The sequence below is a fragment of the Pagrus pagrus genome (assembly GCF_965226575.1).
Source record: "Pagrus pagrus genome assembly, chromosome: 24".
Classification (NCBI taxonomy): domain Eukaryota; kingdom Metazoa; phylum Chordata; class Actinopteri; order Spariformes; family Sparidae; genus Pagrus; species Pagrus pagrus.
Window position 1 is genome coordinate 7,888,236 of NC_140206.1, and position 25,505 is coordinate 7,913,740.

A 25,505-nucleotide genomic window follows, 5' to 3' on the forward strand; every position below is an offset into this window, starting at 1 on the left:
TGGGACGGGACTAGCTGGCTAGCATGCTAACTTCAGTAAATATCTCTTTAACATGATACAAAGACACCACAGCATCATTTTTAATTCACATCCTGTGGATATATTTTTACATATTGCACAAACAGATCCACAGAGGATGTCGTATCCACTGCCCTCCACTCAGTCCTCAGATTAATTTACTGTCAACATCTCATTGTTTCAGCTCTTCGTTCCTCCCTCGAGCAACCGAAAAGACACAACCCCCTCCCCCTTTTCTCCGACCTAAACATTTTCACACAGTCCCTGAGGAGAGATTTCACTCTAACAGACAGTTTAATTAAATTATCGTGGCCGTGGTATGTATTATCATCACATCTGTCATGTAGTTTGTGATGGATTTGGAGTCCAGTTTGTAATCTGTGTTACAAATGTCTCTCTGGCATGACTCCAGTAACCATGAATGGAAAGCGGGGCAGCATAAATTAGACTAAACACGGCCAGAAATTGAGTTTTTATATCGTTTTAAGTCACATTTAATTGCAGCAAGTACACACAAATACCTCGATGACATAGAAATAGATGGTGCCATTGTGTAAGCTGAGGTATGACATCACCCTGCTAAAAATTAGCTTTCAAGATCCATGCAGCTGGAGCCTGAGGGGAAACTGATCCAGTGTCTCTTGGTGTAATAGCTTCTGGCTCTCAAGTCTTCAAACCGCAGCTTTTAAAAACCCCCCTAACTTCTGGAAGCTTCTGGGAGGCTTTTAGCTGCGTTAATGTTTAACTTTCCCTTTTTCCCCGAACACAAAGTGTGCTGGCTCAAGGAGCTCTCAGTCGGAGAGTCCTGCAATCGAAAGTGCATCAAGTTTTTGTTATTAGTTGTTCAGTGAGATTTTAAAGGGGGCTCAAGATGTGTTGCTTCAATATGTGTGTGTGTGTGTGTGTGTGTGTGTGTGTGTGTGTGTGGAGATGGGTGGGGTCCAGCTGGGCCTCCAGTGAACACATGTAGGATACAGGAAAGGAAAGAAACCCTCTCAGCTGTCGACACACCGCTGACAGACCCCCTCTTTGCCTTTTGTTTCGCCCCAACAACACATGACTGGCATTCCCGAAAACTCTCACAAGGCTGTTTGGGATCTTATCAAATGATTTCACTGCGGCCCGTCTGCTCCTTATCTGAGGGAATGGAATTTTACCAGCACGCCACCGGCCTGTGGCGCCCGTCCGTCAAGAGGTGGCGCTCTCTGCGCTGTGCTGATTTCATTGGAGCTGCATGAGGAAGTGGAGTCCTGCTGTATCACATCCTGCTTTTGTTGTCTCCGCCTCTTGTGCAGACCACGCCACACTTGACGGCGTGTACGCATGAGCACACACACACACACACACACACACACACACACACACACAGACACACACGAACACACAACCCCGCCCTTTGCTTTAGAGATCCTGAGGAGGGAGGGAGGCTTTTCTTGTTAAAGTGATCAGTTTCTTCATGGCCAGACATTCATGACAACATGGACCCCCCCCCCCCAACACACACACAACCTGAAAACACCCCCCACACACACATCAATACAGCACGTGTGTGTGTTGTGTGTGTGTGCACGTCGAGCAGCACAAAAGAATTAAAGGTATTCTCACAAACGGTGATTCATGAGCTATAAAATGCTACATTATGAGGGGTTTTAGCTTTATTCTTGCTCTATAAGTGTAATATACGACCTAATTAGGGACTGTACACAAATTAATTGGGGTGGGGGGGCAGTGAAAAGAGGGAAGGTTATGTATTTTGTCTTTCTGCTGACGAAAAGGTAGAAAGATGTTGTTTACTTACTTTTTTTAACATCCCAAATGTATATTTTATCATTCACCTGCAGGATTTACACAAAAAAAAAACCCAAAACAAAAAACAAAAGGGATAAAATTGTCACAAATGTGTGCGCCAATGAGATTTTACTGTTTTTGTACAGATTTAACAAGCAAGATACAAAGTGCAGTAACAATTAGTTGCTGGTGGATGGATTTTGTTACTTTCAGACAAAGCTAAACTAGTATTTTCCCCCCTGTTTACGCTGTTTATGCTAAGCTAAGCTAAACATCTGCTGGCTGTAGCTTCATATTTATTGTAAACACATCAGAGAGAGGTATCAAACTTCTTCTTTCACTCTCAGCGAGAAGGTCAACAAGCTTATTTACCGAAATGTCAAACAGCATCTACTATATTATATAGCTAAGAGGGTGTCGCAGTTTTAACGAGGGGTCAGGTCAGAATAAAATATTAATAATTTCCTACGGTGCCTTATTGAAGTCTTATCTAATGCATTTTATTATAAATGATGCTCGTGGGGGATTCTGTTTACTCTGTAAGAGGTTCAGGATGGCACAGCTGCTGCAGAAACACGTGAGAGTCTGTGGTTTTCATGCTGCAAGAGCAAAATCAACCTCTACTTTATGTCTGTGCTTAATGCTCTTGACAGAGGGGGCTGCCTGGCTGCTCCCCACCCATCACACCCACATACCCACCCACCCATCACGACCTTGAGGGTGATCACAGATGACTGGAGTGGACGTTTTTTTTCTCTCTTTCTCTTTGTGTTTCTTTTCTCTGCCGCAGGGTTCATTTCTGTTTTGACTGACACTCAAAAACTGAGTTTCTATTTTCAGGGTTTTAAATGAGACAAAAAGCGTCGCAGTCTTAAGCTCGCACTTATTAGCAGTCTTGCACCTCCTCAAGGCAGCAGGAAGTGAGACTCCCCAAACATGCGACCGCAAAGACTAGTGACTGTTATGTCTGCTCTGGGTGATCGCAATGCTGTCCGTTAATGATAAAACTCTTGTCTGAGCCAGAAACAACAAGGAAGTAGAGCTGATATCAGCCTCTTTCTGAGCAGTGGAGGAATGAGTCAAATGCACAATCATGAGATACATTGTAATAGTTTTTTTGGGGAAATAGCGGCGGCGTCCAACTGAGTTTATTGTCATCTAACAAGCTCTGTTAACCCTTTTTATATACCACAGGCCTGAAGCATATAAAGGAAGTATGAGTATTGATTTGAATAGAAACATGACTTTGCTCTGAAGGACGTGGCGTACCAATCCTCTGTGGTTACGACCATATGTTCCCTCTGGTGCACAAATAATTATCCACATTGATTCACCACATTTGTTTTCCCATGAAACCCCCACTCCCGCTCACACACACACACACACACACACACACACACACACACCAACTGGACACATGCTCGGCCTTGTGGGAAATCCCTCCAACAGTGGGCCCTGGGTTACAAATAACCACATCCTCCTACGTCGCTCACAGTTGTGCAGCATCTACTCGACTAACATTTGTAATGTGATCACAGTGGAGGGGTGAGGCTCGAGTGGAGACGTTGGTTCAGCTGTGCATGAGAGAGATAAAGTGGCATCGAATAACCCGGTGAGCATCGCTGAAAAATGCTTCAAAATGACCTCCATAGTGCAAGGAATTATGGGTAAAAAATAAACATGCTCGCAGCAGCTGCTATAACCAAGCAGCCAAGCATGTCAATACAACCGCAAAACATCCAATACTATTAGAGAAGAGTCAAAAAGTTGGACTTCTAATAATAATGCTAGCTAATGCTATCTGTAACATTGGCTAGCATTAGCCACTTCAAGCTACTGGTCATACCGGTCCAAGTAAGCTCTAGCAGCAAATTAAATTGAGTTTAAAGTTTACATTTGTAAAATATCTTGTCATTTATTCTTTCTAAAGTTACGTAGTCGAGCTTTAAATGGACGTTATCATCCTTTAAAAAGAAGAATAGTGCTAAAAATATGTAGCATGTTTCTTTAAAAACAAATGTTCATGCTAGCCAGATCAATATGTGCTTGTGGTTATACCGCTTTTGTCCACAGGGGGCGCCAGAATCAACACAAATAAAAGGTCCTCATAGCAGCTTTAATTTCATTGTATTCCTTTTTTTTACTGGTTCCAGATTAGTGTCTTTTATTGCTGTACATATTTTATCATTAGCTCTTAATATTGCTAATTTGTTGCCTCTGCGAGTAAAATTTAGTTATTAATGAAACAATAATTCCCTGGTATCTCTAAATATTATAACCTAAACACTAAACCAGACGTGGCGAGGTGAATCAATCACTGCATTTCCATCATGAACAAGGCTCATGAACAATTCAAATTCAAACATCACTTCCCTCCTCATAAAGAGCTGTAACCCAACAAACCGTCTGCACGCACAGTTAAATATGTAACCTATACGAGGAGGTTTAAACAGGTGCGATAAAACCCAGAAGATAAGAGCTGAGAGTGCTTTTGTCTGGACGGGCCGCACCTTGTGTGCAAAGTGACCTGTTTTAAACCAGGCAGATAAGAAGCAGGATATTTTCTTGTTTTATTGGATTGGATTCTGTCAAACATGAGAAAGTCATCTCGACTTGTGCAGAAAAACGGAAAGCACAGAGGCAGCATGTACTGTCCTTTTGACATTTTTAGCCTGCAATCTCCCCCCTTTCTCCCCCGTCTCCCCCTCTCCTCTCTGGTAATTTCCGTTGGGTGATTGAGTCTGAATTCCAGATATCCCACAGTTCAGATTCATGTGCCTGCGGTGAGTCCGGACAGGACACTTCTTAACCCCTTCCACCTTTCATTCCTCCCTTTCTCCTTTATTTCCTGCTCCTCACCTCCATGTCACTTGCTCCCCACATTCCTCCCCCTTCCTCCCCTCCCACATCCTCCATTTCTCCCCCCTCGGCGCCTGTCCTCTTCTTCGGCCGTCTGATGGATGCACGATTACGCAGCTCGGAGAATCGGGATCGGTTAGCCGCAGGGCTGACATACTGTACGGAGAGAGGAGTCGAGAAGTGAGAAAAAATGTGGGATGAGGTGTGTTTTCAGACTGTGGCCGAGCACGAGCCATGGGAATGCACACACACACACACACATGGTTTTACTGTACGCGTGTGTTCGTGCACACACTCCCACAAATTCCTGCTTGGTCATGTGGCAAAGATATTAACTGCCAACTGAGAGCTGGAGTCACCGCATCTCCCTCTTTCACCCTTTGACTAATCAATAGACAAACACACACAGGCAGACACACACATGAACACACACACTGTCTAGTTTAAATGATGAGATGAGATAAAAGCTGTGAGTAGATTAAGTGTGAAAAATGGGTGCAGCCACACCGACATTTCTGAAATAACTGAAAAATCTTTACATTAGCTTTACAGTGTCAATATCTAAGCAGATCTTAAACTAAGACCATGCATTTTAAAAGTAGTGGTATGACTAGTTAGCTTAGCTTAAGTTAGCTAATGTCACACTGACATTAGCAAGTATGTTTGTAGCCTAGTCTCGCTTTCAGGACTCAAAACTAGCATATTTTGTTGCCACGCTAGCAGCTACAGACTGAAATATCTCAACAACTACTGGAAAAAACACGATAAAATAGTTTGATTCAGGCTTTGGCGACACCTTACCTCTTCATCTAGCGCCATCATCAGGTCAAAATTTTGATTTGTCCAATATTTTTTACCTAAAGCTAACCAGAAAATGTTAGCATGCCTGCACGCTTAAAGAAGACAGTGAACATGGTTAACATTACTAACATTTGTATGTGAAAACTGTCATTGTGACCATGTTAGCATGTAGCTCAAAGCAAGCTTGCTTAGTGTATATAAGTAGCCTCACAAAGCTGCTAGCATGACTGTTACTCATGTCAAACATTTAGCTAAGAAGGATCTTCGCACATTTTTCTGTCATTTAACTAAAATGTCAGATTAAGGTGTTTTAATTTGACCTTTAATACCTGTACAAAATATAAGAAAGACTGTAGCAAGCTTTCTTTGAGTTAAATGCTAACACTTGGTGCTAAAGTACAGCTTCAAAGAGCTGCTAGCACGGCTGTTAGTCTGATTCAAATCTCAGTACTGTCTCAGTTGACTCAAATGTCAGATTCAGGTGTTGTAATTTTACCTTTAACACCTGTACAGAATATAATGAATACTGTAGCAAGCTTGCTTTGAGCTTAACGGTAACACTAGAGCCTTAGTAGCCTACGGTTTCACGGTGCTGCTAGCATGGCTGCTTACTTAGCTGTAACTTTAGTGAAGAAGGATCTCTGCTATTTTTTCTGTAATTCAACTCAAATCTCAGGTTCGGGTGCTGTAATTTTACCTTTATACGTGTACAAAATACAATAAATACTGTAGCAAACTTGCTTGGAGCTGCATGCTAACACTTTGATAAGCTACAGCTTCATTGAGCTAGCATGGCTTCTAGTCTTGGTCAAATCTCAGTAGCTACTCTTTAAAAGAGCCAAACATGAGTCTCTGGATTTTAGCTAATGAGGATCTTTGCTAATTTTCTGTAATTTAGGTCAGATTTTATGTTCAGTTGCTGTAATTATATCTTATATCGTACTGTAGTCTGCGTCATACGGTGTGATTACATGAGTCACTTCTGCAGAGGAGAGGTCAAGCAAACTGCTTTAAACATGCTCAGTATGAACACACACCCTAACATCAGGACCGGTCCAGCTCAGGACATCACACACATCTGATGACCGGCTGTCTGAACGCTGCTGATCTCCTCCGGTCGCATAGTTGACCTCTGAGCTGCAGGACACGAGGAATCTGTGGCGTGGTCGGCTACACAAACGCCTGAATCTCAGCCATTCGGAGGATGAAGGCCGCTCTCACAAAGAGGTTTGCGTGATGAAACGCACATGCACACACACACATCTGAAGACACACTGCAGGTCGTGCTCTTTTCATTCCCCCTCGGCTTTGAACCGATGTCCTTTGTTACTCGGTTGATCTGAGGTAAACCACAACGCTGCTTCTCACTTCCTCGCTTTCAGCCGACAAATGGCACTTATCTCATTTCACAAAAGGGGAACTTTAAAGTGAAAACACACACACACACACACAGCACAATGTGCTGGCTAGCTTAGAGGAAGTAACACATAACAGGAAAATGAAGTTGTGTAGTCTAGCATTGACACTTGATAGCTTGTTTTACCTAAAACATTGCTAGCAAGGCTCTGATGCCAAAAAAAAAAAGATTTTTGTTTCACTTCACCTTGAAATAAGACCTAATAACGTTCATTTGCGTTGATGACAAGTGATATAATTTCATTAAATGTGCAGGAAAATGCTGAAAACTTGATTTTATACAAAACTTGTTAGCATCATTAGCTCCTTGTGCACCAAACATCCTCACAGTGTTGTAAAAAGTAATCAGAAATGATACTTGAGTGAGAAAAGGTAAATATATCATGTTCAAATATTACTTTGGTGAAAGTGAAAGTCACACATGAGAACATAATAAAGTATCTGATGTTAAATGTACTTAAATATCAAAAGTAAAAGTAAATTATAAACATATTTGGCTCTGATGTAGCACGAATCTGCAAAGTAACTAGGAACTAGAGTAATAAAGTCATTGTAGTGGAGTAGAAAGTACCGTATTTGCCTCCAAAATGTAGTGGAGTTGAAGTATACAGCAGCAGGAGATGGAAAGTAACAGTAATTGAGTAAATGTACTCAGTTACATCCCATCAGTGGAACAGAAAACTCAACAAACAAGTTGTTTGTGTGTCCGATTACAACATTATCATCATGTGTCAGTGTTCTTAACCTGGAGAGTAACTGAGTACATTTACTTGAGTACTGTACTTCTACTCCACTACATCTCAGAGGTAAACATTGCACTTTTTACTCCACTACTGACAGCTTTAGTTACTAGTTATGGAAATATGACAGTACAAGTACCTCTAAATTATATTAAAGTACAGTACTTGAGTAAATGTAGTTAGTTGCTCCATCCCTGTTAGCATCAAAGCTAAACCAAATATACTGTTAGGCCTCTATAGGAGCCAGCAGTGACACCAGATGTTAGTAAATGACCATTTTAGGCCGTTTTGTTTGGGAGGCCGTCGGGTTAATTGTTTGTACTCTGACGCTGACAGACGGTGAGACGGAGCAGCCGAGTCCAGGAGGTGGAGAAGGGGAAATGTTTCTGGGTGCAGTGCAAAGGTTCACCATCTCACTCTGGCTGCCTCGACTGCCGTTACATAACAAGCGAAACATGTGAGAAAAAAAAAAGAGACAGAAAAAAAAAAGAGGGGAAAGATAAATGAGAGCGAGAGAGAGAGAGAGAGAGAGAAAGGGGGAGGAGGGACGGATGATGTCATGCGTTTCATAGTAAGAGAAGAGGATGGAGTCAGCAGGGCAAACACACAAACATCACACTTCTTCTCTTCTTCCTCACGCTCTTTGTGTGGGAGCGAGATGCCGAGGCCGTGAGCAGCGGCGGCGACAAACCCTCGAATTACAGCAGATGTGGCAAGCGGGCCTTATTTGGCATCCTGGGGAAGAAAAAAAGGAAGGAAGGGGACGAGGGCCAAAATTCCACATCGGGTTTTTATCAAACCGAGAGCGATGTGGAGTCAGCAGCAAGCAGCAGCAGCCTTTAAACCTCGGCTCGCCTGCTACAAAGCCTGAATAATAATATCTGGCGGCGATCGGGTCGGCCATTTTGAGGCCTGGGGTAAACAAAGACAGCCTCCAGCCTCTGAGAGCAGGAGTGAGGGCTTCAATCTGCAAAAAGACACATCTCTCAGCTGGTGTGGAGCTTCCTTTGTGCGTCGCTGCCTCGGCGCAGCCACCTCGGAGCACAAACACTTCATTTTGACACATAAAGACACATTCAGCCGCTCACATCTGACAAAACAACCAACAGGAAACAGAACAGACACCTCCTTGTCTGCGCTCCACTCGCTCGTTTTTCAGAAATAGCCGCCCCCGCTGTTATCAAGCCCGGGTCGCACTTCCTGTCTTTCTGCTGTTTGAAAAATTCCCGCGCGAGGGATTCTGGGTAAAGGACGGGAGGTACGGTAAAAGGCGCCGCCCCCGCTTTTATTCCCCCCCTCCCTCCCGCCCACCTCTGCAGGCAGCAGGAAGTCAGCGCTCCCACTTCCTCCTCGGCGAGAGCGAATGCAGAAGTGGCGCTGGTTCACGGGGCTGAAAGGTCGCTCTCGGTTCTCCATCTGAGCCTCGTCCTCCTCCCCTGCTATCATCCGTGAACCCGTCGTGTTGTCTGGTGGATTCCCGTAGAGAACAACACAACAACACGACACAACTGCAGTGAAGCTGCAGATAAGAGAAACATCTCTTGAGCAACGAGGTGAAAAAGGAAGTCAGGGAAGTGGAGGAGAGATGAGGCCTGCTGAAGAAAACAAGGTGCACAGACTGTAAACTGTAACTCATGTAGCTCCCATGATGCACTGCGCTGAAACAACTCAACCGTCTGTCCATTATTTACATCCTCCGAGGGGTCGCAGGGGTCAAGAGCCTATCCCAGCTCATTGGCAGACAGGAAATGGAGGAAAAGTCTTGTGTTTGATGGAGTTTAGGCTCTTCTTCTTCCTCTCTTGTGTTGTTTGTCACCTGGTAACCTGTTCAGCCTGTTAGCAGCCACGCTTGTCTTAGTATTTGTCCCTGGGGTCGTGCACAAAACCCTTTGAGCGTGATCCAATGAAAACAAAACAACCACAGCTCTGGATCGAGCAGGTTTTTTTGTGATTGGCTGCCCATCAAGCGAGCCCACAAAATGCAGCAGCATTGAAGCTACCTGGATTGTTAATACGCCCACACGCCGACAACAAAGAGGATGACAAATTACTGTGAAAACGGCACAGTCGGAGGTGTATTTTGTTACATTTTCAGATATTAACACATCAGATTCATGGAAGGAATGCAGTTGTATGATGTTGTAATATACGGATGACAGAAATAAATCCCAGCTCTCCTGAAAAAACTCAGCGAAATGCTGCCGGGTGACTTTTTCAGGCCAGAGCTTCTGTCCTCGCCTTAATAAACACACCATCCCTCCCACATTCCTGAAACAATGACTGCTCTCAGTACCAAAAACAGAGGTTGTTCAGCTCAGGGACGTGTGGTGAAGGGGAAGAAAAAAAAAAAAAGAAAACCTCCCTCTTGATGTGGTAACATATTGTCCTTGCAATGGGAAGGTTATCTGACTGGTTTCAGTGTAGCAGAGGAGGGGACGGCCCACATTCTTCAGAGCTGACCTCACGCTCGAAAACCATTTTACCTGCTCGAGAAGCTTGTTTCACCGTTTTGGTTCATTCTTCGACAAGAAATTATTGGACTTTAAGCCGTAATCTCTCAAAATCATCACATTAAAGCGTGTGAAAGACGCGAGTTTCCTCTTTTCTCACAGATAACCACATATTTAACATTGCTTCTAGTTTCTGGGAGCTGTGTGAAGAAGAAGAAATGTGTCATTAATTATTTCTTCCTCTTTCTCTTCCCTCTGCACTTCTTCTGAGCTCAGAGAGTCTGTTAGCGTAGCTCACGATCACCAGAGATAAGAGGCCACCGGCCAAGATTGGGGGAAAAAATTCCTGCACTGAAAAAATGGGAGCGTGTTTCAGCCGTGTCCAAATATGGCTGCATGCTGGCACTTGGCGAGAAGCTGAAAGAAATGAGGTAAGAGCGACAGATTTGTGTGTGTTCGTCCCCCGGAAAGGAAAAAAGACGCCCACGCTGTGAAAACAACAGAGCCGACCTCTGACCCCAGGTGGAGTCTCAACGCGATGACACGTCGTCACCTGCCGTGCATGAACAGGCCGTGTTGCGTTCGAGTCACAAAGATTCCCCCTCGCACTTTATTTTTCCGGGAACAAATCTCATGCATATTCATCCTCTCCCTCTTACTTTACCTGCCACAGTCGATTCATCACCCGTCTGTGTGCGCAGAGTGAACAACAAAGGCCGCTAATGAGCAGGAATGCCCACAGATCAGTGAAACAGCACGACAGCTGTCGCAGCAGGGGGCCCCCCTCATTGGTCGGCTGTTGTCCGCAGCCAAACGGTGCCCCCCAATCAGACAATGGCACGCCTGGCTTTTCCCGCCACGGGTGTGTTAATACTGTACAGTGACGGACTGAAGACAAGAACAACGGGGAGAATGGAGCTGAGGGGGGAGATGAAAAACTTTCTCCTCACTCCCCGGGGGATTACTTCTGCTGTTTAACGTTAATGAATAAAGACGAGGGACAGTTGAGGAGCATTATCAATGGAGGCCGTGAAGGAGGGGATGACAGTACGCTTCCTATCTCGAGATAAAACGTTGCACATTGCAGTTTTTAAAGGCTGCTTCCTTCCGTGGCGAGTTACAGCTAACTCGATGTCTCACATTTAGGTTATTTTTAAATCTGAGGTCTTAGAAAACAAATCCCTATCTTGTTGAGTCACTTCAGTCTAGATTGAGTCTTTAAACACTTTTTCTTAAAGGGTAACTACACCCTACACCTTACAGTTTCTAGCTAACAGCTATACTGGCTACGTAGCTGTAGCCACGCCTTGTGTCGCGTTAATGTTACTCTTCGTCCGTCCTTAATATCTTTAACTCTGAATATATCTCATGTGTTGTGTTTACTACCGCTTCAGAAGAATAAATCTTGTTTGTGTACGACTTATGCATGTTTACGAGCCTTTCTTAGGTCTGCTAACGTTGCTAACTAATGCTAATGTGTCCAAAAGATATGATTGAGAAGCCCAAACTGTGGCTATCATTAGCCAGTGTTCTGCTTTTTATACCTAGCCCTCGTCGACATATGATTTTTCTTTTTTCTTGTCAGGATACGCACATGTAGCATTGTAAACAAGCCCTCAAAGCATTTAATGTTAACTATTAGCGATCGAAGCCGTGTGCTGTTTACATATGAAACATTTGGGAGGATCCTTTGTGTTATTAAGTAAGTGGAAGCCAACAAGCTAGGTTAACTCGTCTCCACCAAAAACAAAGAATGCTAGCTAGCCAAATGTGCTAACGTGGGCGCTAATATCAATACAGTGAAGATAATATAGCACAATTATCGGTGGGCTCGTGTTGTGTTTATGCAGAGGATTAAATCTTTGTGTTTGAGCCTTTCTTAGGCTTGCTAACATTGCTAACAGACGCTAATGCTAACATTTCCAGCAGCAAGGATCGACTCTCCTCTTATTAAGACAATCCATTCAACACGGCAGCAGGACAAGAGTCAAATGTAATAATAAGCAATAAATATGAATGAAATAAAGCAAAATAATAACAAAAATGGTAAGTTGTAAAATCATATTTCTATGAAAAGTCCTTGTAGCATGCTAACCATCTCAACATGCCAACAATAATCTATGGTACGGCCAAAAAAAATGACACAATGGAATAAAACTGTTTACAACTTCAGTGAAAATGCAGTCAAATGACATGATGATGTAGGAAAACAAGCCATACGCTAACTGCCTTCCTGCCAACAGCATGTAAACACATCCAAAGATTTATTGTAGGGAGTGAGAGCACGCTGGAAACATCTATTTAACAGCTTTACTTCCATAATCCTCCCCGCTGTATAATAACTACAAGCGTTACTTTTCCACATTTCATCACGCTGCACATGCCCGGTGCCTCGCCGAGTCAAAGGAAAACACAATCGTCATTCACAACATCCCCCGAAACATCCAGAGATTTATACGTCACAGTTAATTCACATACAATGTGCGGCGGTGATGACATAAGTGGAGCAGGAGCGGTTACAGTAATTCCCATCTGCTGCAGCGGCTCCGGTCTAACGTCTGAGGAATGCACAACGGGAGACGTTTGGCTCGGGGAGGAGGAATGTTCGCAATTATGGCTGGACGAGAGTGTGTGTGTGTGTGTGTGTGTGTGTGTGTAAAAGGGTTGAAAGGCTCACAGACAAAAGAAAGAAAAATGTGTCTTGAGGGACAATGGCAATGTCTAGTTCAAGATCTCTTCAAAAATAAAAAAAATAATGGCGTGTGTGTGTTTGTGTGTGTGTGTGTGTGTGTGTGTGTGTGTGCGTGCACCCACATCCAACAACCGCTCCTCCACAGTGTGTCTGCCTCCACTGTGCCGCTAGATGGATGCAGGGATTACATAAGATGAGGTCTGATTGGCTGCTTCTAAAGCATGACAACCGGACCGGGGCTACACAGATGCATCCCAGTGGATTATGGGTAATATTGGAAAGTTGCATTAAGGGTGCAGACTGTTTGTCTGTCTGTCTGTCTGACTGGCTTTTTTCTCTCTGAGTCTCTGGCTCGATGGATATTAATACTCGTACATTAATACAGAAAAACAATGAGATTTAATGTTTGTTTACGCGGCAGCTTTCAAAATAAAAGTCCCCTCGGCGTTTTAGGGCAGAACAGTAAACAATGAAAGGATGAGTGATGGAGCTGGGAGCAGATTATATAAGATTGCATAAGAGCGTGTGTTTTAAAAAGACATTTTTCATAGTAGACGCTCTTGTTAAACCTTTTTTACACATACTTGAGTTTCTGAATGGGTATTTCCCATGAAGCAGTTGACGGAAAAGTAAGAAAGTGTAGAAAGGAAATGCACATATACAGCAGGCCCACATGGCGTTTCGATATCAGCTGTTAGCGATTGAAGCTGTCGACTTTTCGTCCTTTTCGTCACATTCTTACATTTGTTACATACAAAATAACAAAGGAAGGGGTTTAGCCAGCGTTAGTCTCTCTCTGGGTGCAGGAAAACAACCAAACTTGCAGTAATAGGTCGTCCTACTCCTGTAACCTCAGTAAACGCTCATTTCACAGCATCTCTGAAGTCTTATTTCAGCTTCAGCTCTCACAGTTTCACCTTCACCCTCCTCCCAGGCGAGTCACACCTTTTCTTTACATCACAAGGAATGTCTGACTTGTCGGAGCCTGACGGCGACCGAAGATAACGTACCCTCGACACCGGGTGATAGTGGCAGGCCCGTGCATGTTTATCTTGCGACGCAAAGACTCGCACTCACACCCACGCATGGCCGGTGAAACGCAAGCTGAGAACACTCTCTCCCTCCCGGGTCTGAAAGCAAATCAGCGGATCAGCTAGTTTGAGTCGCGGCCATCGATTTCTCGAGCCATCTGCTCGCTTTTGGCCCCCGGCGAGCATTTCCATGACAACGCAGTGTTGATAAATGGAGGAGAGTCTTATTTAAGTCTGCAATCTGTTCATGTGGTGAAGTTAATTCTCCGGCGCTTCCTTTTTATGTTTATTAAAAATGACTCGCTTGATGCGGCCTGACAAGAGATGAGCCGTAATCCCCCGGATCAACATTTTCATAACGGAGGGGGAACTCGAACGTGAACGCATATTTTTTTTTCCAGGAAAGGAAAATAAAGCCTATGCACATGGATTTCTTGAATTTATATTAAAGGTTTTGAAGGAGCTGAAGGCCTGAAACTCACCAAAACACTTTAAAAATGACACAGAGTTAACTTTACCCAGCTGTGAGTCTGCTTCACCAGATTCTCAGTATCATTTAGGCTTTAGAGGAAGTTTACAGAGCGGTTTTGACGACGTACAAACAAACACAACATCCCCGCTGCTGCTCCAGTTCCCATGAAAACAGGTCGCTTTGCTTTTGTCGAGCGAGGAGGAGATCCTCTTTCCTGCGACCTTTTGTCTCGCGTTTTACACACCAGTTTTTCAATTCCTCAAGGGTTTCATCCACTCCCACTCACGGATCGCAGCTTTATCTACAGATTATAACCTTCGGTCAGATTCAATTGTGCCGCACCCTGCTGAAAAAGTGTCACAATGAAGGTGTTTATAAGGAAACTGCCATCATAGTACAGCATGAACTGTACACTGAGACTTGGATCTCGTGTTTAGTCACAGGATACTATGTTTTTATTGCAGGGTGAAGCTTGTTGCCTGTTTCAGGACTCAGTGAGCAGATCTAATAGTGGGGCTGCAGCACTGTCATTTGTTGGTAATTACAGACTGCATATTTAAAACAGGGAAGAAGAGATATAAATACTGCGGCCGCCCAGATTGAACACTTCAAAAGTTCTTGTTTAGTCTTGCAGAGACTCAGCTAAACTATTAAGGCCTATAATAAAGTGGAAGTGACAGTTACAAGTTAATCCATTTTATAGTTTTATTACCTTGTATTTCAGATATTCAGGGGTATTTTTCTGTTTCATTACATTATCTCTATTTTCAGACGTTAGCTCAGTTTAGCATAATGACAAAAAACTGCGAGAAGAAGCTAGCTTGACATTAGCTGGTATCGATCTTTTCATCAGACTCTCGAAAAGAAAGCAATGTTTTTGTTGTTTAAAGGATTTTATTTGAATTATTTTATTATTTTTTTACTTACAGTCCTCACAGTTTGATTACCTTTGTTGCTGAGATGGTTAACTTACTTTAGCAGAATGACAAGCTGGCCAGAAAAAGCTAGCTGACTCGTTTTTTAAATATTTGTGTTTTTGTACATATTCTACACAAATTAAAGGTAACAAGTGAGCTTTTTTTGGTGTTAGTAGGTAGATTTTTGTTACTTTTGGACACAGCAAGCTATATATTTACCCATTTCCAATCTTTGTGCTAAGCTAAACTTCTCCTTGCTAGCTTCATACTTAACAGATGGAGCTGTTTTCATCAGACTCTCGGCAAGAAAGCAAATTTCCCAAATGTCAAATATGTTTTGTCTATTTGCAGTTGAAGGGGGTTTTTGATTTGGCTTATTTCATTATATTTCAACCTGGCGCCCTCACAGAGTTTGATTAGCCTGCTATTTTTGCATCTGCTAAAGCTTCAGCCAGGAGACGGTTAGCTTATCTAATTTAAACATTTCAGCTTTTGTATGATTAAACAAACTATAACAGGACAATTAGTGAGCTTTACAAGTGCTGGTGAACTTATACTTTAGTTAGCTAACGCCTCCTGGCTGCTTCATTTAGAGCTATTTCCCTTTAATGTTAAATTCACCTCCAGTAATTTCACAGTAGCTCCTCTTGAATTGTATTTTCTTTCCTTTACTACTTCTTTGTGTCCTTGCTGGGAGCCCCTACCTGCTAACTCAGCAGACATCTCAGTGAGTGACAGTGTCAGATAAATGATTAAAATATAGGTAAATCATGTCAACGTCAGCTCTGACAGGCAGGAAGCAGCAAAGAAGGAATGTATGTCCCCGAGGTACCTCAAACCTCGTCTTTGTGACTGTCTTGTCTTGTCTGTCGGGGGTTATATAAGATGCAGCCTGAGGACACACAGTCGCCGTATGAGTCTGACAGGACCTGCGCCTCTATCTGAAGAATCTGGCAACCCTCGGCTCTCTCTGATCAGCATCTTGTCAGGGTAGATTAGTGAGTGTGTGAGTGTTTGTGTGTGTTTTCTTTGACAGTCTGGTCGATTGCTGGGGAAGACGGTGCCAGTTAGGACGAAAGCCTATTCTTGATTATCTTCAGTTATCACGCGCCAGGTATGATTTGGCTAATGTCAGCACAGCCGGTTTATTATTAAAAATAGAAAACTGTACTGCGACACTTTCTTCCTTTGGGGACAACGTTCAGCTGCCAATTCACATGAAAACATCAAGCATTATGCTCTTAAGCTAAGACTAAATCTTCTTAACCATGAAAGCATCCTAACATGCTCCAACATGTCCCTTCTTTTGACAACAAAAGTAAGCCGTCGCCGCGCTGAGAGCTTTCCCCGCATGCAGCCTCGCTGTAGCTAGGAGCACCAGTTGTCCTATTTATCGGCACCGAGCCCGAGCCCCGGCCTCGCAATCCAACTGAGCCATTTCACCCCTCTGGGCGACCGAGCCAACCCGGCCGAGCCCCTGATATGTCATAGATGTGTGAAAGAGAGAATCCATTTAGCAGGGCTGTTCTCGTCACTGTGCAAATTGATTAACTTCCAGTGGCTACGGGTTGTCCATGGAGCGATGTGTCTGGTGGTTGCAGGAATGTGAGAGGCAGCCAGTTGCTAACATTAGCCTATTGTTATCATATCAGATGCTGACAAGGTGATGAAACAACGGCATTGTGGGCAGACATGAGGTTTGACTTAACCACTATCTAATCTCATCACACTGTTAGCTCGGTGGAATGTAAATGTGATGCAAATCTGTTTAAAAGCCCTGATTTACCTCTTGAGTTTGACTCTGACCACTTAAGCTTGAGGCTGTTTAAAACTGCTCTTGCATTTGTGTGCAATTACTGTCACAGTATCGGCGCACTTGCCGAGCTGTTTACCATTGTTCCTCAATAGAGACATGACTTCAAAGACGGTGTATAAGCTCTGGATTGTTTCGCCCACTTTTGTTTGGTTTAAGTCTTCTTAACTACTTAACTGAACACGGCAGGTAAATACGTCAAGATTCAGCGGTGTTTCACAAGCCTTGTTTTGCCTACAGGGTGCAACAGTTCAGGTACAGTGAGATTGTAGCAGGATTTGACTTGACGTTCCCATGCCGGATTAAATAGAAAGATCAAAATACAGATAAGTGAAGTATGAACGCAATATCTGAAGCTGTTTACAACACGAACATGTGGCTGCTTGCACGTCCACTTCCTTTCCTTCAGTCACAAAGAATCAGCCCAAGAGTACTGGAGCTACTTCTAAATCTATACACACAAATCCAGCAGCCATATCTGGGCCAGAACCATCTGGTATTGCGCCTTCAGTGCCAGACAGCAACTGATATTGGGCCTGCTGGACGTTCAGATGGAAAAACAGTCACAAAAGGGGCATGTTGTTTCAAATATCGGTGAGGTAATGAAAAACAATCCAGTAATCCCGGATTGAGTAAAAAATAAATCCATGAGTTTGATGCATAATCTGACACCAAAACACTGCAGTGGTTTGTGATAATATGAGACTATTACAACACATTGCGTTATAAAGTTATTGGTGAACACAGTGCTCTGCTGGCTGACACCGCGCTGTGTTGCAAAAAGTTATCCAGGACGTCCCACTGTCTTGTTTTCCAATTAATTTCAATTAAATCGCCGTGATCAGCCTCAGATTGGTTGCCTTCTCTGGCTCTTCATTCTCTATGCTTGACTCAAACTGTTTACTTGTGTAGCGTGGCTATTTCCTGCTTTTCTTGCAGTTCTGCTGTTGGTTTATGAGCTATAGTTGCCCCAGTAAACACATCAACCTATTCGGCATCCTTCCCTGTCTTCTGCTGCTCTCTCAGGGTCAATCCGGAGCAGCTCTTAGCCACATATAGCCACTAACCCTAGCCGAAGAGGTTGGTGTGTTTATTGACAGCCACTGAACATAAAGCTAGGAAGCAAGCTAGCTATTTCTTCTCATTTGTGAGGTGATTAAACAGCAAATTCATCGTAATGCAAAAATAATAGACGCAATTCGATCAGAGGCGGAGAAGGGCGGGTCTTGCAAGAAAAGTTGGATCCATAATAACGCAACAAAGAGCCAGTGAATCCAAAATGGTGGAAGTAACTGCCGTGACTTACTGGCTCGCATGTTCCCAGCTTGCTAGTAAGTAAGCTAGGAGGTTAGCTAGCACCACGTCATGCTTTCTCTGCTGTCTGGGTGGATTTCTTTTACTAGTGTTTACTGATTCGTGGGATTATTTAGAAGTGCAACACACCTGGGCAAACAAAACTTGTGTTAGTCTGAATCTATGTGTATAATGCCAAACAATAGAAAAATACATTTGCACACTCAAATCTAATGTTTAAGATGACGAGATGATGAGGGGACCTCACACAGTCTAAGAAACACTACAGGGAGAAGACGACACATACCGCTCCTCACACACACTATCAACAGTCTGTAGCTGTCTGAAAACCCATCCACCTCTATCGGGCACAATGTTTTGTAGCTCCTCAGGCTACGAGTGCTCTCGTGTTTGGGAAGATTTGTTATGGAAAGAGAGCGAGATCGAGGGTGGGCTTGTTTCTGGGAAGTAACCCTGCTCTGACCTCTGAGGACGAGAAGCAGGGGGGAGGGTGGACGAAGCAGCAGAGGAGGATTCTTTGGGATTGTGGCAGCCCTCCTTCTCTTCGCCTCCTCCCCACCCAGTTTTCCCTCCCTGTTTCTCATGTTAATCCTCTGCTATTCTGTCTCAGATTTCTCATGGCGGCCGAGGGCCAGATAATGTTTGCAACGAGCCGCGGTGTGAAGAAAAACTCCCTCTAAACCAAGTAAAAACAATGGGGATATTGAGTTGGGATTCACTCAGCTGGCGCTCGCTGGTGAATATTTTGGCAGCAGGAATGGAGCGAGTATTTTCGGCTTCATTCAGCTGCTTTTATTAGAGTGAAACAATTATCGCAGGAATGTTTTAACTGGAGAAAACAAGTTTTTCTCTGCTTACCTGTGGCCTCAAGGAGTCAACTCTCTGCGATTTGTTTTTGCCAGCATGGCTCGAGCTCCAGCTGACATTCCCTCCTCTCCCACATCAGTTATTCCGGCCCGCATCCAGAGAGATCTGCGTTGCATCAGGACGCTAATCTATTGCGTAACCGATGGGCAGAAACTTCACTTTTTCCCTGTGCCAATCTAAACATTTACATTCTGGTGAGAGCAGTTTCACAGGATGAAGCCTGTTGGGTTTTTTCCCTTCGTCTTGGACGTGGCTTACTACATTTTGTAAACATGCCGGCCCGTGCCAAAGCCAAAAGTCATTTCATCATTTCAGAATTGGTTCTTGCTCGAGGCTTCGACAGGTGCTTTTGTTTGTGGTAAAAGGTGGGAATTTTTTGTGCTTTTTTTCTTTTTGCGCGAGTGGTTTTGGTTTCGGTTATGACGCCACCTAATTTGTGTCAAACAGTGGTTTTGAAAAAACAGTGGCTACCTGAGGGCTCACCGCCAACCTCTACACAGATAATAAAGCCCTGGCTGTGGCTGCCGTCATGATATTATGCTAATTTCAAAAGGAAATTTGTCTTAATTCCAGCATGCTGCGACAATCCCTACAACAACAACGCTGTGCCAAAGCGTGCCCGCCGAGGCTCTCCTTACTGCGCACTCATTACACACAAGCGCTGACGCCATTGTTGTTGTTGTTGTGCCCCTCTTGGCAGCGAGCCTACGTCGGGGCTCAGGGAGTTTTTTCGGGGACAAGCGGGGCATGAGGAACAAAAAGGGTGTGGGTGGCGTTTGGAGTTCAGCCCACGGTGCCAGAGCAGGTCATGTGCCAGTTCTGCAGACAAAGAGGGCGAGTCGGTGCTCATCTGGGCTGCAGTCCAGTCGAACTTGGATTGGGGGGCGAGGGAATGTAGGCACACGTCTGACTAAAGCCTTTATGTTCGGAGGGGGCCTCAACGGACAAAAAGACACAGGGACCGGCTGTTTCACCCTGCAAAGACGGAGGGGCGCTCCGGCATCTGGGATCCTATTCACCCAGCAACGGCTCAAATGTTTGAAACAAATGTGGTGGGGAATTACGGCAGCTTGCGGGAAGTCCTTTTTGCTCATTTACAGTACAAGCAGAGCAGAATTAGCAAGTGTGCTTAAAATATCTCCTGGATCCTCTTTAGTCCTCATCGGTAACCTCTTCACATCGTGTCTCTCTGGCTTGTTTTCATGGGAACTATCTCCCGATACAAACGTCTTATCTGCCCACAAACCTCCGTGATTCATTAACGCAGGCCTCAGAACAACACGGTGTCACCTTTGATACTCAGATGAAGGAAACTTGGCAGAAAGGAGCGCAGCTGAGCCAAAAACTCGCACCCAAAAACAGGAAGAGCAATCAGCTCCTTGACTTCCTCCCGCAGCAGAAATAATCAGGTCTTGTTTGAGAGGACAGAACATGCAGAGGTCCTTCATAACTGGTCGCAAAATTAAAAACAGAGGGCTGTAAGGATTTGTGTTGTACGTATTAAGACATCTACAACACCATCAGTCTAGCTCACAACCAGTGATGGAGTACATTTACTCAAGTACTGTACTTAAGGATAATTTTGAGGTACTTGTACTTGATACTTTATACTCCCACTCCACTATATCATGGTGGCAAACTTTTTACAACACTGATAGACACAACACTGACTTCTTTTATAATTGAGATTACTGAGCACACCAAAAGTAAATCAGGTCTCATTATCTTTATTGATTGGGTGTTGACCCAGATTGATAACACGCTATCAGTGAGTCACAGCCTGGGAGTATTATTTGCTTTGTAAGTACAGCAATAATTGGTGATTGTATTGTGTTAGTGACTGAATGAATCAATAAATCACGTACCTCGAACATGCACCACGGCACGCACGGTACGGCCGACGCTTTCCCGGTGATAATTAGGGGGTTGCGTTGGACCGCGGTGTGCGCTTAACAAACAGCAGGCTGCACGTTTTGCATACAAAGTGAATGAGTTTCCACCTTCAGTTCCCTCCACAGGCCCCTAATGAGGGAGCATTAAAGCTCTCCGGATGAAAAACATTAGCTGAGATACGTTTACTGTGCAGCGGCGACAGGCTGCACATCCACGGCGAGCTCGCATGTCTGTTGCCATGGAGACAGCATATAGACCACTGTGACTTAAGCCACAAATGTTGGCGAGAGGAAGACAGTCGGTGCTCGCTTCACCTGATTTCTGAGTGGTGTGAATGTTGGTCAAAACTATTAATTCTTGTCTATTTAAACCATAAATCATGCTTGATGTGCAACTTCCTCCTCATCACCGCACTAGATGCTATGCATAAAAGATTTTACTTCCTGTGACATTTCAAAAAATGGAGGTGAAACTCATTTTTCGCCGTTTTAAATGTCAAACAAACTAATTCTGAAACTTCACGACTAAAAGCAGCGAACACAGTAATTACTGATAAAGTGTGAGGGGAAGTTAAGTGCAGCCAGACTTCCCTTTTTGCAAACACAAAAGGCCTTATTCATAAAAAAAAAATTAAAAAACCAGAGCTGGAAAGGCATGCTGGGACATTCAGGAGGCCGAGGAAGCTGAGCAGATCTTGGCGCCGACCACGGCTCATTCCTCCACATGGGGTAAAAAAAAAAACACCCTGAGGATCCTGACATGGACCAAGACAAGAAAAGAAGAATTTATTTGCAATGTTGCGGGTTTGGGCTCAACTCACGACCCCTGGCAGCACAAAAACTACATCTGACAAATCACGATCAGCATTAAGTGAGGGTTTGTTTTGCTGAGACGGAAGAAAATCGACTCCACACACAATTTTGCAAACTACTGCTATGATCACAAATCTCGTAGTCAGTTGATCCCTCTTGGGAAATTGGATTCACTCGCTGCCAACCACAGCGGGGTCAAAGGTCGGCCTCAGCCATCCAGGAGATTTGGAGGGATTCAACAACTTTCTCAAGGCAAACAGGGCCTGGACACCAACACAAAGCATGATAACTACCTTTTAAAAGCTTTCTGTGTTTCAAAAATCCACTGAATACAATCTTGAGTCCTTTAGGGGGGAGGTGACAATGGGTCACATTCATAACATCCCTTTAATTGCAATAACATTTGTGTTTTGTCACAATGAGCGATCACAATAACGGAATTCACTTCCTTTAGACAAAACAACACGAGGGCCAGAATTCCTCGGATGCCGGGAGAGAACGGTAAGTGGAGGTTTTGTTTTTGCGCACATCTGTTTCGACGTCCTTGACTCTGCCGGATTGTTGACAGCGAAGGTAGCGAGGGTGACCTGGAGCTCGACGAAATTTAACCCAGGAATGTCAGTTCTGTTTTTGTTCGACAAAAGAGGAAGTAAAACTCTTGAATTCAAAGAAATCATCGAGCTGAACTGTGTGGCATCGTGATAGTGAGGAAATGATGCACCTTTCCTGGATGTATAATGCAATTTATAGTAACAACATAATGCAGAGTCCGCAGTCAAAGGGTTTGCTTCTAAAAACAAGCAGATTCCTGCATGATTATCCAACATGCCGAGGGAGAACGAGCCTTGAGATCAATGACATCATTATATTTCTATGCACGCCCCCCTAGTGTCCTGTTCTCAGATGTAAAAGCCTCCATAAATCTCAGGATGAGGCAGAACTTTCCGCTAATGAGGCGAAAATCAGCCAATTCTCGCTTTTAAAATCTCTTGGCATTCAGGGGAGGGTGTGTTTGGATCTGTGGGCATTGATGCAGGTGTGTGTGTGTGTATGTGTGTGATGCAGTGTAATAATCTATTTCAGTCTCGGCCATCAGACCACACATATATAGTGGGGTAATCATAATGCATTCGCCTCAGGTATGACACATTTCTGTCAAGCGCTGAACCCAAATGTCTGTAATCATGACCGCCTTCACTGAATAAAGGGGCCTGCATTTATTAGCTTTCTTGCTGAGAGTTAGATGAGAAGATTGACACCACTGTCATGTCTGGATGCCTATTGTGAAGCTATAGCTAGGAGATGGTTGTCTTAGCCCGGTATAAATATGGGGAAGTAGCTAGCATGGCTCTGTACAAGTGATAACACATTACATCTCATTTGTTTGTGTGTGTTAAAAAGGCAATTTGTGAATTTGCTGGAATATACAGTATGCACCACTAGCTACGTTATCTCACAGTGTAGCTCTGGGTATGTCTGTTTTGTTTGCAGTGCTAATATGGAGGTTTATGGGCTGTAGTTTCCCCGGTAAACACACCAACCTCTTCGCCCTCCTTCCTGGTCTGCGCTGCTCCTCTCGGGGTCACTCATCCTCCGGAGCCCCGCCTTGCTGCCAGGGACACTGGAGCTGCGGCAGCCGAAGAGGTCGGTGTGTTTACCGGGGAAACTACAGCTCACAATCGGCTGTAGTAGCTGCGCCGCTGACCATTTGTCATACAAACCGACTGGGAAAAAAACACAGACACAAGCCATTAACACCAGACAACAACTGAGCATACAGTTAAGAAATAGCATGCCAGCTAATTCTTGTCGCATTTGTGGTGTGATTAAAGGGTTAGGAAAAAGTGACAGATGTATTTAGCACAGAGTACCAGTGTAAAGCCTACTGCTTACAGTCTTTATGCAAAAGCTAAGCTACCCCAAATTCTTGTAATTAATTGGGGATTTGAAAACAGGGATTACTTAGTCATCACAGAGCTTTGTTAGCTTTCAAGCTCAGATGTAGCTGTCTCCTATATATGAAGCTAAAGCTAGGAGACAGTTAGCCTAGCATAGCATAAAGACTGAAACTGGGAAACAGCCAGCCTGGCTCTTGCCATTTTTACACTTTTGCACGATTAAACCATATGTAACATTAGATTATATAGTTTTCTGTATATCAACGATTAGCCTTGATTTGTTTGTTTTGTGGGTTGAACTACATCAGTCATCTTACGCTTAGTGTGTCACATAGCTCCCAACCTCTGGGACGACGGCCAGCTTCCTTGTTGTCCTACCTTGCACTGTTGAGTGTGCTGCTTTGCTGTTGTTGACACAGCTTCGAGCTGACCTTGGCACAGTGTGACTCACTGCCATGCCAGCAGGTGTTATCGCAACTAGACTGACCTCACCAAGGGAAATAAAATATAAACACTGTGTCTAACAACTGTGAGATATGAGGTTAAGTGGATTATAGGTGTGGTGTGGACTTGACCTCCTGAGGTTCAATCAGGGCTGTGAGATCCATTCGTTGAAACATATTCAGTGCAAGTGTATTAAATTCCCGCAAGTTCTCTAAGTATGTGCAACTGACACCACTTTAACACATGACACATTAAAGCCTATAGTGATATAATTGTGTGTGTTGCAGACACCAGCGAGGGGTTGCGCAATGGCGCCTTTGAGCAACATTGTTTGAGCAACTCTGTATGTCTCATGTCACATACGCCGGATGACGTAACACCGTGAGGAGTCTTTACTGAGATACAGAGCAGTGAGCAGCAGTGTGAGCATGCCATTAACCTCAGGGCCCCAAAACAAAGATAATGAGCTGATAGATGGCAAAAAGGCACATGCACCTCTGTTATTCATGGTTTTAATAATAACACTTCCTTAAGGCCATGTGAAGAGTCGAACAGAGAGGCAGTGTTGGGTAATTACAAGTGGCACACACAGCTCAGACAGATTCAATTATCAGTGCAACTCTAGCCTGATGATACAGACACAACCTGACTAATGGTTAGCTGAGAGACACCATTCATCCTTTCTGTTTTGTAAGCAGCAGCATGAGGCAAAAAGGCCGGCGAGGAAGAAGTGAAACCTCATCAAGCACATGCAGGCGCACGCAGCTCGAGCCAAGACGGCGTGAAAAGGCTCGGGCGCCTTTCCAAAACTGAATCATCAATCACTGTTCGTGCTGTGGGTTGAAAAGGTGTCCTTGGGCATTTCACCTGCATATACAGAGCTGTAACATTGTGGAGAAGAACATTTCAGGTGCTGCAAGCACATATAGATTGAAGCTTATATGGCAGATTTATCTATCCATACATACTGTACATTCATCTTTAAGAGTTCACCTCTTATCTGGATCTGGGTACGGTGGCAACAGGCGTAAACAAAGTTACCCAAACATGAGAATACCTTCAGAAAGAGGCATCTAGGGATCAACCTCAACATGAAGGAGCAGCAGTTGTAATTCAAGCAGCTATTTGGCTTCGTTTAAGCATCAATGACGTAAACACAGAGCCCACCTCTCCTTGATCCGTAGAAGTCCTTCAGCTCGAAACAGAGTCCGCCCGTCGGTTGTGATAGCTTCAACTGGGATGTTGTGGTGGAGACAGATCTCTGTAGAGAGGTGGGCACT